This window comes from Anthonomus grandis, unplaced genomic scaffold, assembly GCF_022605725.1.
Source record: "Anthonomus grandis grandis unplaced genomic scaffold, icAntGran1.3 ctg00000164.1, whole genome shotgun sequence".
In the NCBI taxonomy this organism is placed as follows: Eukaryota; Metazoa; Arthropoda; class Insecta; order Coleoptera; family Curculionidae; genus Anthonomus; species Anthonomus grandis.
Genome location: NW_026088437.1, coordinates 275,658 through 290,155, shown reverse-complemented (window position 1 = coordinate 290,155; position 14,498 = coordinate 275,658). Strand labels below are relative to the sequence as shown.

At 31.6% G+C, this 14,498-nt stretch overlaps 1 pseudogene; it reads right to left on the bottom strand.

Annotated features, from left to right (window-relative positions):
- Window positions 1-10,992: 10,992 nt before the first annotated feature.
- Window positions 10,993-13,013, bottom strand: LOC126749509 (uncharacterized; annotated as a pseudogene).
- Window positions 13,014-14,498: the final 1,485 nt, after the last annotated feature.

The window sequence follows — 14,498 nt, the reverse complement described above, 5'->3', positions numbered from 1 at the left end:
CACATCTCGTGAGAGTTGTGTTATGTGTAATTAAAGAGATAAAGAACAGAGGCAAGAACCCCATCAGACCTTCATTCTTCTGATATCTGGGATATCTGCAATAACTGAATGTTTCCCCCTCCCCAGGGGGGAGTGCGATTGCCGTTTTGCATGAAATCTGATTATAATCATAATAATAATAATAATAATAATAATAATAATAATAATAATAATAATAATAATAATAATAATAATAATAATAATAATAATAATAATAATAATAATAATAATAATAATAATAATAATAATAATAATAATAATAATAATAATAATAATAATAATAATAATAATAATAATAATATTAATAATTTTTATTTCGCTAATAACTTGAAAAGTGAAAAAGATATCTGACTGAGGTTTTCAAGTTTTTTCTAATAAATTTAATCTTCTTTTCGAGTGTGCTATCAAAATTATATTGTGCTATTTAAGTTCCTGTGGAAAAAACAAAGTAACAGTTTTTAATTGACTTTTCCAATGCCGCCCCCTACCAATTTTATTTAAGGCCTAGTATTTAAAAGTACTTACACTTTACTTTTAAGCAAACCCAAATTGAACAAAATTGGAAGTCTTTTAAAAGTTATAGCAATTTAAACAATAATTATACATTCACTACCTTCCCTTACTTTATGAAGGTCAGTACGCTAATGAGTCTTTGACCAAAATGATGGAAAATATTCTAAGGTTCCTAATTATGTTAAAGAAAAAGGCATCTTAAGCTGACATTTTTCGGAGAGAGTTAAAATTGACATGTTGACCTTTTAATTATGCCCTGTCGCCAAATTTTGAACTTAAAAAAATAATTTCACGCATTTTCTCTTGATCACTTGTATCATGTCAAAAAAGTTCCAATGATGTCAGATTGAGAGTTCCCGAGATACAGCTATCCAGGCTTAGTGAAACACTCTGTACAGGGTGTCCCAAATTCGAGGGTGACCATTGGAAACCGTAAGAGTTGCAGGGTCGGTTAAATAGAGGCAAAGTTGCGCAAATTAAAGCTTAATAAAATGACGTTTAAAAAATTTTAAAATTCCGGATACTTCCGGAGTTGTCCGAAAAAAATCGAAAATTGTCAAAATCGTTTTTACCTTCTACCGACTTTATTTAAAGAGACATCAGAAAACTAAAAACAGTTTTTCATTGCCACTTTTTATGTCCTACGACATGTCGCAAAAAAAAATTAATCCGACGTTTCGTTTTTTTTTCGATCATCATCAACTTTATTTTTTCTTATGACCGCCATATTGGATTTCCTTCTTTTTGAAAAGTATTTTTAATTGCCTTTAAAATGAGGTATTGCACTTGCATGTCCGATTCCTCCTAGTACTTCCCATAAGAACTCCATGAGTGCAAGAGAGAAAGATATATCAATGGGATTTCTAAATAAATTGATTTTATATAAACTGAAGCTATAAAATACTCTGTATTTGATATATTTTTTTAAACCGATTCAATGAAAATGTATCCTTTCCTAACCTAATATTTTGATTTTTTTATATTTATTTAGTAGGCGATAACAAAATGACATTAGCCGGTTAAACTTAATAAAATGAAACGATACATTTTTATTGAGTTTGGTTTAAAAAAAAACTATATCAAATACAGAGTATTTGATAGCTTCAGTTTATATAAAATCAATCTATTTGGAAATCCCATTGATATATCTTTCTCTCTTGAACTCTTATGGGAAGATTGATGGAGTTCTTATGGGAAGTACTAGAAGGAGTAATCGGACATGCAAGTGCGATAACTAATTTTAAAAAGGCAATTAAAAATACTTTTTAAGAATGAGAAAATCCAATATAAGAAAAAATTAAGTTGATGATGATAAAAAAAAAACGTCGGATTATTTTTTTGCGTTATGTTTTAGAGCATAAAAAGTGATAATGAAAAACTGTTTTTAGTTTTCCGAGATCTCTTTAAATAAAGTCGGTAGAAGGTAAAAACGATTTTGACAAATTTCGGTTTTTTTCGATATCTCCGGAAGTATCCGGAATTTTAAGATTTTTTAAACGTTATTTTATTAAGGTCCAAATTGCGCAAATTTGCCTCCATTTAACCGACCCCGAAACTCTTACGGTTTCCGAGATCCCAATGGTCGCCCTCGAATTTGGGACACCCTGTACACTTATTATAATATATACAGGGTATCTCCGATAAAGTCAGCACTATTGGTATCTTCTTTAATATTTAAAATACAGGGTGGGGAAAATTAGAAAACTAGTAAGATTTTTCTGTTAATTAAAATGAACACCGCGTTTTCTAGAAAATGTGAAAATGTACATAATCCAAAAATCCATAACTAAGATTAGGGGGAGAAACATCTAAAATATCCATGAGAACTAAGCGGTTACGAATTTTCATAAGCCATGATAAGTTCTTTTATTAAACGTTGTTAAGCGTTGGCTAAGGTACACTTTGAGTCCAAGAGGTTCGGCTGACAAAACAGACTATTCATTTAGAATCAGTGATAGTGCAGTATGCTCAACTATCAATCAAACCTAACATCAATTTCCCAAAAGTTTCTACACACAAAGAGCCTTCATTAGCTTGATATTAATTTTTCTTATTTTAACTTGAAATATTTAAGAAAATTGGTTTAGAATTAATGTTTTATTTTTGCTGAAAAATAAAACCGAAAGAGGTATACCCGTTAAAAAAAAAAAACGATCCAGTCAATTAGCGGAAATGGGGTGCACTTGTTACTATGCTTTATAGCTTGGACATATTTATACAATCTTGAAACTTTTATTATTTAATCACATTTACGTTTAGTTAAAGGATAACTTATACATTACTAGATCTAATCACATACTATATTTTACTTAAATGAAACGTAACGATAATGTAATAAACGTATCTGTCAAATGTAACTCGAGCCAGCAATAACATTATATTAGTTGAAGATGTTTGAATTTATAAATAAGTGTAGAAACGCAGACAACACTTCTTTTATTAATGACGTAGTTTAATTTTTTTTTTATTTTTAATAATAAGATTCAAAGTACTTGACCACATTTTTAATTTAAATCTGTAATTTAAAGTGTTAAAGCATTCAATGATTTGACTTTCTGATCCACTTCTTATAAAAAAAACAGCTTGTCAAAACATCTCTAGTGTATCCTTTACATTAATTGAAAAGTCCTATATGTTATCTTTCGCATTGTAACGCACTTTATTAATTTTATTTGTTTTAAGATAAAAAAAATTACGGTCCCGGCAGCGTGTTGGGTATACACCTGTCTGGCAGCCGTGCGTGACCCCGGGTTCAAGTCCCAGACTTGGCATGGGTATTTGTGAGTGTCCGACTTAGTTTTAGGTATTTTTGCTGAATATTATAATATGTCATGAAACGAATGGCTAAATGTGCCAAGTCCGAAGGCGAAAAAAAAAAGAAAAAAAAACTATTTTTTTTTACATTTGTTCTAAAATATATTTTTTTCAATTTATTATAGGACAAACATGGGAAGAGGCATGCTCAAAGGATTGGTATCCAACTAATATCACTAGAGATACCATGTGGTACTACTCTCTAGGAATTGTAGTCGCAATGGTTTTCGCCTTATTTGCCTTGGTTGTTCTAAGAAAAGTAAAAGCTCTTCAAGAACAACGTGCTCGCTTAGAAGAAAATTCACGTCAAGCCGAGGAAGCAGAAGCTCTTCGCAGAATGCGCGATCGGCAGCGTGAAATTCAAGAAAACGAAAACAGAAATGCTCCCGACCCTAGAGAGTTACAAAGGCCACCATCTTATAATGAAGCTCTTTTACTTCCTAGAGTAGATGCTTCTCATCCTAGCTTGGCAGGTAGTCTCCACAGCCTAGCTTCCAGAGATAGCCTCAGAGGCAGCAGTTCAGATGTTGCAAAGAAAAATAAAATTAGAAGAAAACGAGGAAGACGGAAATCAGAAGAGAGGAGAGCGTCTAGACTCACTTTAGATTCAGATTCTTCGGATAATCAGTACCCACAATTACAAACTCGCAACAAGTTATCTCAACCTTTACCATTGGAGAGTGATTTTTAATAAATGTGAAATTTAAATATTGTAGGCTTTGAATTTTTTCTTTTTTTCCCAACTACATATTTAGAATAAAAATATAATTACAATTTTAATAAAAACCTCTAGTAAAATTTTAATACATTGTGCTATAGAATTTTAGATTTTTTTTTCTAATCTATTGAAACATAAAATTTAATCAAATGATAAAAGAAGTATTACCCTATAGATGCAGTGTTCGAAATGAGCTTAGGGAGGGGATTGCTTGGCAAGGTTTAGCAATTGTTTGGCAGGTGGAGGATGTTCTTTGGCATTGCTAGCATATGCGGTGATTATCCGATCGCTAGCATCTTGAATGGAAATACGCACTTGACTATTGACTATAATAACATCCATTTTTCTACGCAGCTCACTCCTCGGCAATATTGGTTCCTAGTGGGCAACCAAACTTCAGATGGCATGGGAGACGGAGTTCTCTTCTCATCACTATTCAAAATCAAAAGACTTTTATTACCACTTAAACATTTTACATAGAGAATTACATTTTTTTATTACAAGAATTTACACAATGCTAAGAGTAATGCGGACTGAACTGCGATTATAAAAACAACCGATAACACATACACGAGCTAGCGCGCATGTGCTGCTCAGACCGTTAAAACATACTAACCTAATTACAACTAAAAGAAGAATAAAGACTTTCCCAATTATAATTATTTAGAAAATAAGTCATTAAACCCTAAAAACATACAAAAGCTAAAAACAAAAAAAAAATATAGTGTAATAATTTACTATATCAATTACATTAATATAGGTATCATTTGTGCAATAGACAGAGAGGAGGAAGGGCGGCAAAAAACACGAGCCGAGGCTGGAAAACCAGGGCAACACGACGCGAGATATTCCAAAATGAACCATTTAAAATTTTATTTTTATGCCTGCAAGATCAACAAGACCAGTGTTGATTCAAAAAGTAAGAACTCAAAAATAATATGGTTGCAATTAAATAAAAATAATTAAATTATATTTTCAATAAAAATTTGGTGGTGTGAATTTGTTAAAATGCCTATGTTAGTTGATCGCGCATGCCGCGCCACAAGTAAGACGTGTTTACATCCCTCCGCCTTAAACAGTGATTTTTAATAGTACCCACGATACACTCACAACGGTATGTTCTTGCGCATCCGCCCGGCCATCGCGTGACGTAATGCGGCAGACAAGGTTCTCAGGCGCGATGCATAATTAGATGGTATATTTGATATTTCTGCGATTTTTTGAAGAATACTAGATATTTTTGGTACATAATAATTAGTATTTAATAGTTATTAAATTAATTAATACATAATATTATTAATTAGTAGGTACACATTATTTATTGTTTGCCAATTATACAAGTTCAAAAGCCTTGTGCTTTTATATTAATGAGAAATGAGTATATACCACAGATATATTTAGTTTATTGTTTTAGTTGAATTAATAACAGGGAAATCAGGTCAATATTTTTGACAGATTTTTCTGACAATTTTCATATTTGACATGTATCTCAAAAGATTGGTATTAAAAAGTTAAGATGGGAAAGAGAAATCCGTTTTTCTCTATTTTTAAGGGTATTGGTTTTAGAGATTCTTAAAGTCAAAAAGTGTTTTTTCAACACCCTGTATTTAAAAACAGTTGAATACAACTAGCCACGGCACAACTAGACATTTTGATAAAACAAAAAACAACTTAATAAAATAATGCTTTTTTAATCTAATTTTAAATTCACTTCTAATATAAATAAATAATAATACACAATAACCACGTAACACGTAAATAAATAAAACTCGCCAGCTTCCAAAAATTTCAGAAGAACTATACAAACAACGCCATAAAATGAACCGAGAAAGTGATAGGAATTGGACGGTAATCAGACGCTGCTTGCCAGACTACGTCATTGCACGAAATGAACCAATTGGTGTCAAACGAGGACCATACCGTTGTGAATGTATCGTGATAGTACCCACAGTCTTAAATCTATTAAAAAGTATATCAAAACGTAAATCATATAGTGAAAAAATATGGGTCCAAAACCAAGTGCTGATGTTAAAGGTGCCGTTAAAGAAGCCCTACGAGAATTGTTTAATGATGACGATTTCATGAACAAAATGCTGCACAAAATTGACAATAAACTTGGAATGCTGCAAAAAACGGTCGACACAAATACCGACCGAATAAACGAGTTGGACAGCAGGTTTGAGAATTTACAGCAGAGTTCAAAGATAAATAATATTTGTTTATATAATTTGCCGGAAGAACCCAAGGAAAATACAATCAAAAAAGTGCTGAACGTGTTCCAGAACAAGATGGGCCTAAATATGACGCATGAAGATATTATAAAGGCTTATCACGTAGGAAAGATATCCAACAGATCCCGCCCAGTAATTGTGATGGTTGAAAAATTTCACCATAAGCGTGAAATTCTCAAAAACCTACGAAAGCTCAAAGGTACAAACATTGGCATAACGGAAGACTTAGTAAAAAATCGGCTTTTACTTTACAAAAGTGCCCAAGAAAAACTAAATAAGACAAATGTTTTTATAAAATTTGGCAATGTATTTGCTAAAATAAATGGTAGTGTAGTGAAACTGGATGCGGATACCCTGGAAAACCTCTAGATCTCTTTAAAAGATTAGATATTAAAAGGGTAAATTGTACAAATTAGGTAAAATGAATCTGGCTATATATTTCCTAGGATTATAAAGGCAGTATTAGGGAAAATGAAAAGATATGTTTATTAACCTGTTACAAATTGTTTTTTATATTTTTATTCTTTATTAATAAATAGGCATAGCTTTTTCATAATGTATAGGTGTATTCATAAATTACTTTTACACATTTATAATGATAATTTAGTTTTGAAATTTAAAAAAATAATAATAAAATTTTTGCTTATTTTTTATTTTTATCATTTATCAAATCCAAATTAAAAATCTATGGGGGTGTATAGTTTTTATTAGAAAAATATATTGCGGGTAGGCGAATGTGTAGATCTTTATATCATTTTGTCTATAATATCAATACTGTTTTTAGGATGTATTTTTTTTTTAAATATTAAGTAATACATACTGTCAAATTTTTTAGATTTCAATGACGAGGTGGAGGAGTATGGCGCGATTGAGACGGAAGTGGTAGATGGCGTGGATGGTTTACATACAATTTTCAGTGGTAAAGATTGCTTTAACATTTTACATCTAAACATTAGAAGTATTCAAAAAAATTTTGATGAATTAATGATTCTTTTAGATAAATACTAATAATGTTGATGTTTTGGTACTTTCTGAGACGTCTGTTATTGAGGATATTTCTAAAGTTATCATACCAGACTTTGATATTTTTTATAATGAATCTAAATTCAATAGAAATAATGGAGTTATTGTTTATACTAAACATACTCTTCAAGCAAACAGTAAAAGTATAAACCTTACAGAAATAAATGTTGTTGAAACGAAATTTCAGCTTAATAACAAAAATTTAACTATTTTTGGAATTACCACCATCTACAAATTTGGATTTGTTTTTAAGGGAAATTAGAACAAATTTATTAACAAAAAGATTAAATGGAACTGTTATATTTATTAGCCTAAAAGTGATCGAATATGTTAATACTTTTACAGAATTTGGCTTTTTTTCTTTAATAAATAAACCTACCAGAGTAATACATGAAACTGCTACAACTATAGATCATATATTTTTAAAAACTGACAATATACTTAACAATAAAAGTTTTATCAAACCAATAGTAATAAAAAACTCTATAACCGACTATTATACAATAGCTTTATCTTTAAATCAAATAGTACCGAATAATAAAAAAAATACTTCTAAAATAGCTATTACTTCAATAAATTATGAGAAACTTAATAAGTATTTAATAAATGAATCTTGGAATAATGTGTTAGAAACCCAGAATATTGAAGAAGTTTATATTCATTTTAAAAACAAACTTACATCATATATTGATAAGAGTTCAAAAGAAATAAATATTAACTATAAAAATAAAAAAAGAAAGACTTGGATCACTCAGGAAGTTATTGGTTGTATTAGTAGGAGAGATTATATGAAAAAAAAATTAAAAGCGCATTTCTCAGAAGCAGCTCTAGATGAATATAAAAAGTACAGAAATTTTGTTAATAAACCTATAAAAACAACTAAAAACAATGATTATAAATTAAATATCTCTGACGCCAAAAACGATTATAAACAAATTTGGAATCTTATAAACGAAGCGACAAATTCAAAAACTAAATCTCATAATACTTATAAAATTAAACAGAATAATATTCTATTAACTGATGAGTATCATATTAGTAATACTTTTAATGATTTTTTTATAAATGCTGGAAAATTATAACAAGACAAAATACCTAAATCCAATACTCACCCCTCGGCCATTCCCTCTATAGATAATTTTTTTTTAACACCTGTGAATAAAAACGATTTAATTAAACACATAAACTCACTTAAAAATAATTCAGCTCCTGGTTGTGATAAAATTGGTTCTATTCTAATTAAAAACATACATATTAACATTTTAAAACCTCTACTTTATTAAATTAATCTATCATTTTCAAGCTTTATTATTCCATCAGACTGGAAGGATCAATTATAACACCGGTATTTAAGAATGGAGATAATGGAGATAAAAGCTGCATGAGCAACTATAGGCCTATATCGGTAATTAATAACTTTGCAAAATTATTTGAAAAATGTTTAAAACAAAAAATTATATATTTTCTAGAATCAAAACAATCACTATATAGCAATCAGTATGGTTTTAGAGAAGGAAAAAGTACCGAAGATGCCGTTTTTCAGTTAATTAATAAAATCAACTTAAATTTTCAGAAAAAGAGAAAAAGCTTAGCAATTTTTATGGATTTGTTGAAAGCTTTTGACACTGTGTCACACGAAATTTTATTTAGTCGATTAGAAGAAGTAGGGTTTCGAGATGGTCCATTAACTTTATTTAAAAATTATTTGTCAGATAGAAAATAATATGTTAAAATAAATAATAAACTCAGTTTACCTAAATTAGTCGAAACGGGCGTTCCACAGGGTACTGTGCTAGGCCCGATTCTGTTTTTGATATACATAAATAATGTTGGACGAATTGCCGACTACTTTGATGTTATATCTTACGCAGATGACACTGTATTACTTTTTTATGGTGAAAACTGGAAAGATGTATATAATCGAGCAGAGTTGGGCCTGGCACAGATACACCTGTGGTTAAATCAGAATTTACTTAATATGAATAAAACCTTTTTTATAACTTTTACAGCTGATTGTGATGATCAGCCTATTAAAGACCAAATCTTCATTCATAATAATGCCTTTATAAACGAATATCAAAACTGTTCTTGCACAAGTATTAAAAAAGTTACTGAAATAAAATATCTTGGTGTAATACTAGATCAATACTTAAAATGGAATGAACACATTATATATCTAAAATTAGAAATATTTTCTACAAATTTTATCAACTAAGAGATATTTTGGACCCAAAGTTACTTATTATTCTGTATACTTCACTGGTTAAGTCAATATTGCGATATTGTATAATTGTATGGGGCAGTGCTTATAATACTACTATTAAAAGGCTATATGTATGTCAAAACATTTTAAAAAAATACTACAAAAAAAAGTCCTTTAGAAGTCCTACAGATGATTTATATAAAACAATGTTTTGAATATGCGAAATTTGTACATACACTGTGCCTTAAACTTTACAACAAAAATAAATACTCCTGTTTCTGAAAGTACTTATATAACTAGATCAAGATTACAAATGCGAATTCCAGTACCTTTTATGAATAACACTTTATGCCAAAGATTTGTAACATACTATGGATCAACATTATACAATCGACTTCCTATTGCTATAAAAAATTCTGTCAATAACAAGAAAAAGTATCAAAAGGCAACAAGAATCTTCTTATTAGAAAATCCAAATTATTTTGACAACTTATTTTAGAAACAGCTACCTCCAGCCCTGACTCTCCGTTCAATCGTCGCCATCCTCGTCTACTAGTCATAAATTTATTTAAATATTTTTCTTATATAATACTATTATTAATAAGTGGTTTGTATGCTATACGGGGTGTCCCGTATGCATTTTTACGTTTCCTAGACCGTGAACGCTACTGGTTGCCCTAACAGTCTAGGAAATGTAAAGGTGGGTCCAGACTACTCGTGCTCGTACTCCGGCTTTTACTTGCGACTTGCCTATATGTGGACGTGGCGGCAAGTCGGAGTGGGAGCAGCGCAAGCCAGGCAAGTACGTTACTCGTGAGGTTTCGACCGGTGTCGGTACATCAAAGGAAGCTCGCACGGACTTGTAAGTTTATTGGACGGAAATTTTTCGAATTTCGTATACTTGTGACTTGTGTTGTGTTGTTTACGGTCAAACGTATTTTAAACGTTTAATTTTTATCAAAATGGAGTGGACGAACGATCGCGTTATTGATTTAATTAAATTATACGAAAAGCATGTAGTTTTGTGGGACAGTACAAATAAATTTTACAAAATTAATAATAAAAAGAACGATGCTTGGAAAGAAATATCACAAGAATTAAATTTAGATGTACAGGAGATAAAACGCAAAATTACGCCACTACTGGCAACATACAGAAAAGCTAGGCAAAAAGTTGCACAAAATAACAGATCTGGAATGGGCACAGATGAATTATATTCTCCTTGGTTTGCCTTTAAACATTTTCATTTCTTGCACACGAAATATCAACCCAAGGAAACAATAAGTACAGAGGTACGTACCTATATTTTTTTATCTAATTATAAGTGCCATTTAAATAAACTGCTTTTCAAAATATTATCCTCATTTAAACACCGATTAAAAAAATTAAAAATCTTTTAAGAAAAAATTGTAATTACACTTTAAAAAAATTCTGACAAAATTATTTTTAATTTATTGATTATTATCTTGCCATGGTACTTTTCCTTGATTGACGAAATAATCTGCAAATTCATTTCTTATGCTTTGGGAATTCTGAGAAGATTTACGAGGTATGTTTCTTAAAGCCCGGAATGTAGAGTTCGGCTCTGGTTCATTTCTCCAATTTCCTGGAACAATTTCTCCATTTTGCTCACAGTCAAATGTTAAGGTTGGTGTATATGTATTCCTTGCATTATGTCTTAAATAATTGTGTAAATAAACACAAGCCATAACAATTACTTGAGCTTTTTGGGGCTCCAAAAGTAAGGGTTTCCTAAGAACCCGAAATACTGCTGAGACTATACCAAAAACATTCTCTACTATTCGTCTGGCTCTACTCATCCTGTAATTAAAAACCCTTTTGCTTGATCCCTTTTCTTGCTGTCCTAAGTATGGTTTCATTATATTATTATGCAACGGAAATGCATCATCCGCAACAAAAACATACGGGACCAACATTTCCCTACCAGGAAGTTTTCTACTACTTGGAAGATTTAAAGAGCCATCCTCCAGTTTTTTGTAAAAGGTTGTATTGCGAAAAACACCGCCGTCTGATATTCGACCTTGACAGCCCACGTCAGCGTAGAGAAAACAATAATCGGCATCAACAACAGCAAAAAGAACAATACTAAAAGTTCCTTTGTAATTAAAATAGTCACTGCCTGTATTTACTGGACACTGAAGAACAACGTGTTTGCCATCCATTGCCCCCATGCAATGTGGGAAGTTCCATAGTCTTTCATATTGAGCTGCTACTTGAAGCCACCCATTCTCTGTTTGAGGCATCTGAAAAAAAGAAACATTTATTAATAATATTTAAATATTGTAGATTTTCTTAGACAGATTTTATTAATTTAATAAGTCAATTTTTTAGGAAACTTCAACACAAAACCTAGAAGAGGAAGAAGTAGAAAGTGAAGAAGGACATACACAAAAAGCACCTAATAACAACACTATTAAGAGACTGTACCACAAGAAAATAGTTTGGCCCAAACTAGACAAATCACTGGACGCAAAAGAATACGTAGTAATGAAGATCCACGAATAAAAGAATCGTTTGAAATATTAAAGAAGATAAACAATAAAGAGAGAGATGAGTATGACGCATATGGTGAATTAATCGCTCGTAAGTTAAGATCATTGGATAAACGAACAGCTGTTTACGTCCAGAAAGGTTTTAATGACATCCTGTTTAAGGCAGAGTTAGGGGAATACCCTATGCAAAGACCCAATCTAGGAAATTATAGGGCCCAAACACTACAGGCGTACTGGAGTACGGCTTCCCCTTCAACCACTGAATCAGCTTCTACGGTTCAAAGTCCTTTTCCCTCGCCTCATGCAATAAACACGGAACATCAACCACTATTACAACCGTCACAACTAACACCTACACCTACAACCTCTCAGCCTGAACAAACCAACGATAACAACTATTCGTTAACGCCATGGATTAACACTCTCAACAATAATCAATATTAAAATTTGTGAATTATTATTAATAAAGTTTTGAACGAATTATTGTTTACCTACCTTTATAAAATCTTGAAAAACTTCACATAAAGCACTGCATACCTCTGGCACAATCAGCGAAATTGACTGCTTGGAAAACTTAAACAAAAGCTTAAGCTAGTGTACGAATCACCCGATGCTAAATATCTTAGTGTTACAGCTAATCGTTCTTTTACAGGAATTGCTTTTCGAAATGTTGTGTTTTTCTTCATAATTTTTGGGCCGATTAAAATTATGATTTCCTCAAAATTAGTAGGCGACATTCTACAGAATGTATGAAAGTGGAGGTTTTCAATATTAAGGTCGCTAAGTAAATTGCTTCCACTGCATTTGCTTCGACTTTTAAATAACGACGTAACCCACCACCGTCTCTTCTTTCTCATTTTTGTTTTTTGTTTATTTAGTAAACAATAAATTACACTAAAAGCCGCACTAGCCGCCACAAGCTCGTCGTCGCTCATTGGAACAGCCGGAGTACAAGCAATTTAGCAAATAAATAAGTCTATGTGGACGGTCCAAGTAAATGGTGGCACAAGTAGATCAAGTTCAAAAAGTACTAGTAAAAGCCGGAGTGCGAGAGCGAGCACGAGTAGTCTGGACCCACCTTAACGCGCATCGATGAACTCCGTTCCCTACACAACGTGTGCAACGTGGCGAATTTCTTATTCTGGCCCGTGTCAGTGCGTTTCCGTAACTAAGTAAGTAAAAGCGTTTTGAGTCGCCCACGTCACATCTCGTGAGAGTATTTATTAGTTGTGTTTTGTGATTGTAATAGATATAGGCCTGTGCAATATGAATCAAGACACAATAGAAAATATGATTGAATTTATAAAGACGTTTGATTCGAATATTAGAGTAATTAAATCCGACGAATCCACACTTATCTTACGAACCACCATTGAACAAGATCTCAATATTACTGCGAAAAAATGGATCAACAACTTTTCTAGAACTACTTGCACAGAATGGATTGTAAACAGAACATATCCTAAAATAAAAAACCCTGCAATATCACACAGTTATCAAACACAGCAAGTATATGAAATTTTGTTTTTGAAGGTGGTTGTGGACAATGGTACAGTGAAAACATCTTGTCGAACTTGCATTGTCTTATTTATTTAATGTAACACGACGTTTCGGTTGGTAAGTATCTCCAACCGTTAATCAAGTGTAAACTTTTATATGAATTTTGTTTTCAAAAACTTAGAGAATTCCTGGGATGTGATTTAATTGCAGAAATAAATGCGCTCCACGCTATATTTCCTATGTCAACTACATTACTCTGCACTTTTCATGTAATGCAAGCTGTATGGGACCAGTCACATGGAATTGAAAAAACAGATCGACGTCCTCTTATGCAAAAATTTCGTGATGTTCTATACGCAAAAAATTAAATTGACTATAATCTATTCAAAGACGAATTATGCAGTAGCCAACTATCCAAAAAATATCCATTATTTTTAAACTATTTCAAAGAAATGTGGAAAAGAAATTCAGAATGGTGCCATTGCTTTCAGACTGACCTGACAACTAGAGGCCACAATACGAATAATATAGTAGAAGTCTCCATACGTATTTTTAAAGACCTAATCCTGAAGAGATGTAAAGCTTTTAATTCTGTGTCTTTGGTAGATTTTATTATTTATTCTATGGAACAATTTTACCAACAAAAATTGATTTCTTCTGCGAATTCTAGAAAAAAGTCACTTCAAATTTATTTCAAGAAATTTGCCAATAAATTTACCACACTAAATGCTACTAAAGAAAGCGACTTTGAATATACTGTTAATTCAGAGTTCGACGAACATATTTTATACACTGTTAACATTCAAACAGAGCAATGTGATTGTCCAGATGGAGCAGGGGGGTAATTTTGTAAACATTTGTGCGCAGTTTATCTGTCTATCGCATGCTCCTGATTTGATTTATCAAGACCGCGTTGAGTTAGCGACATTAGCTTTAGGTAGTGG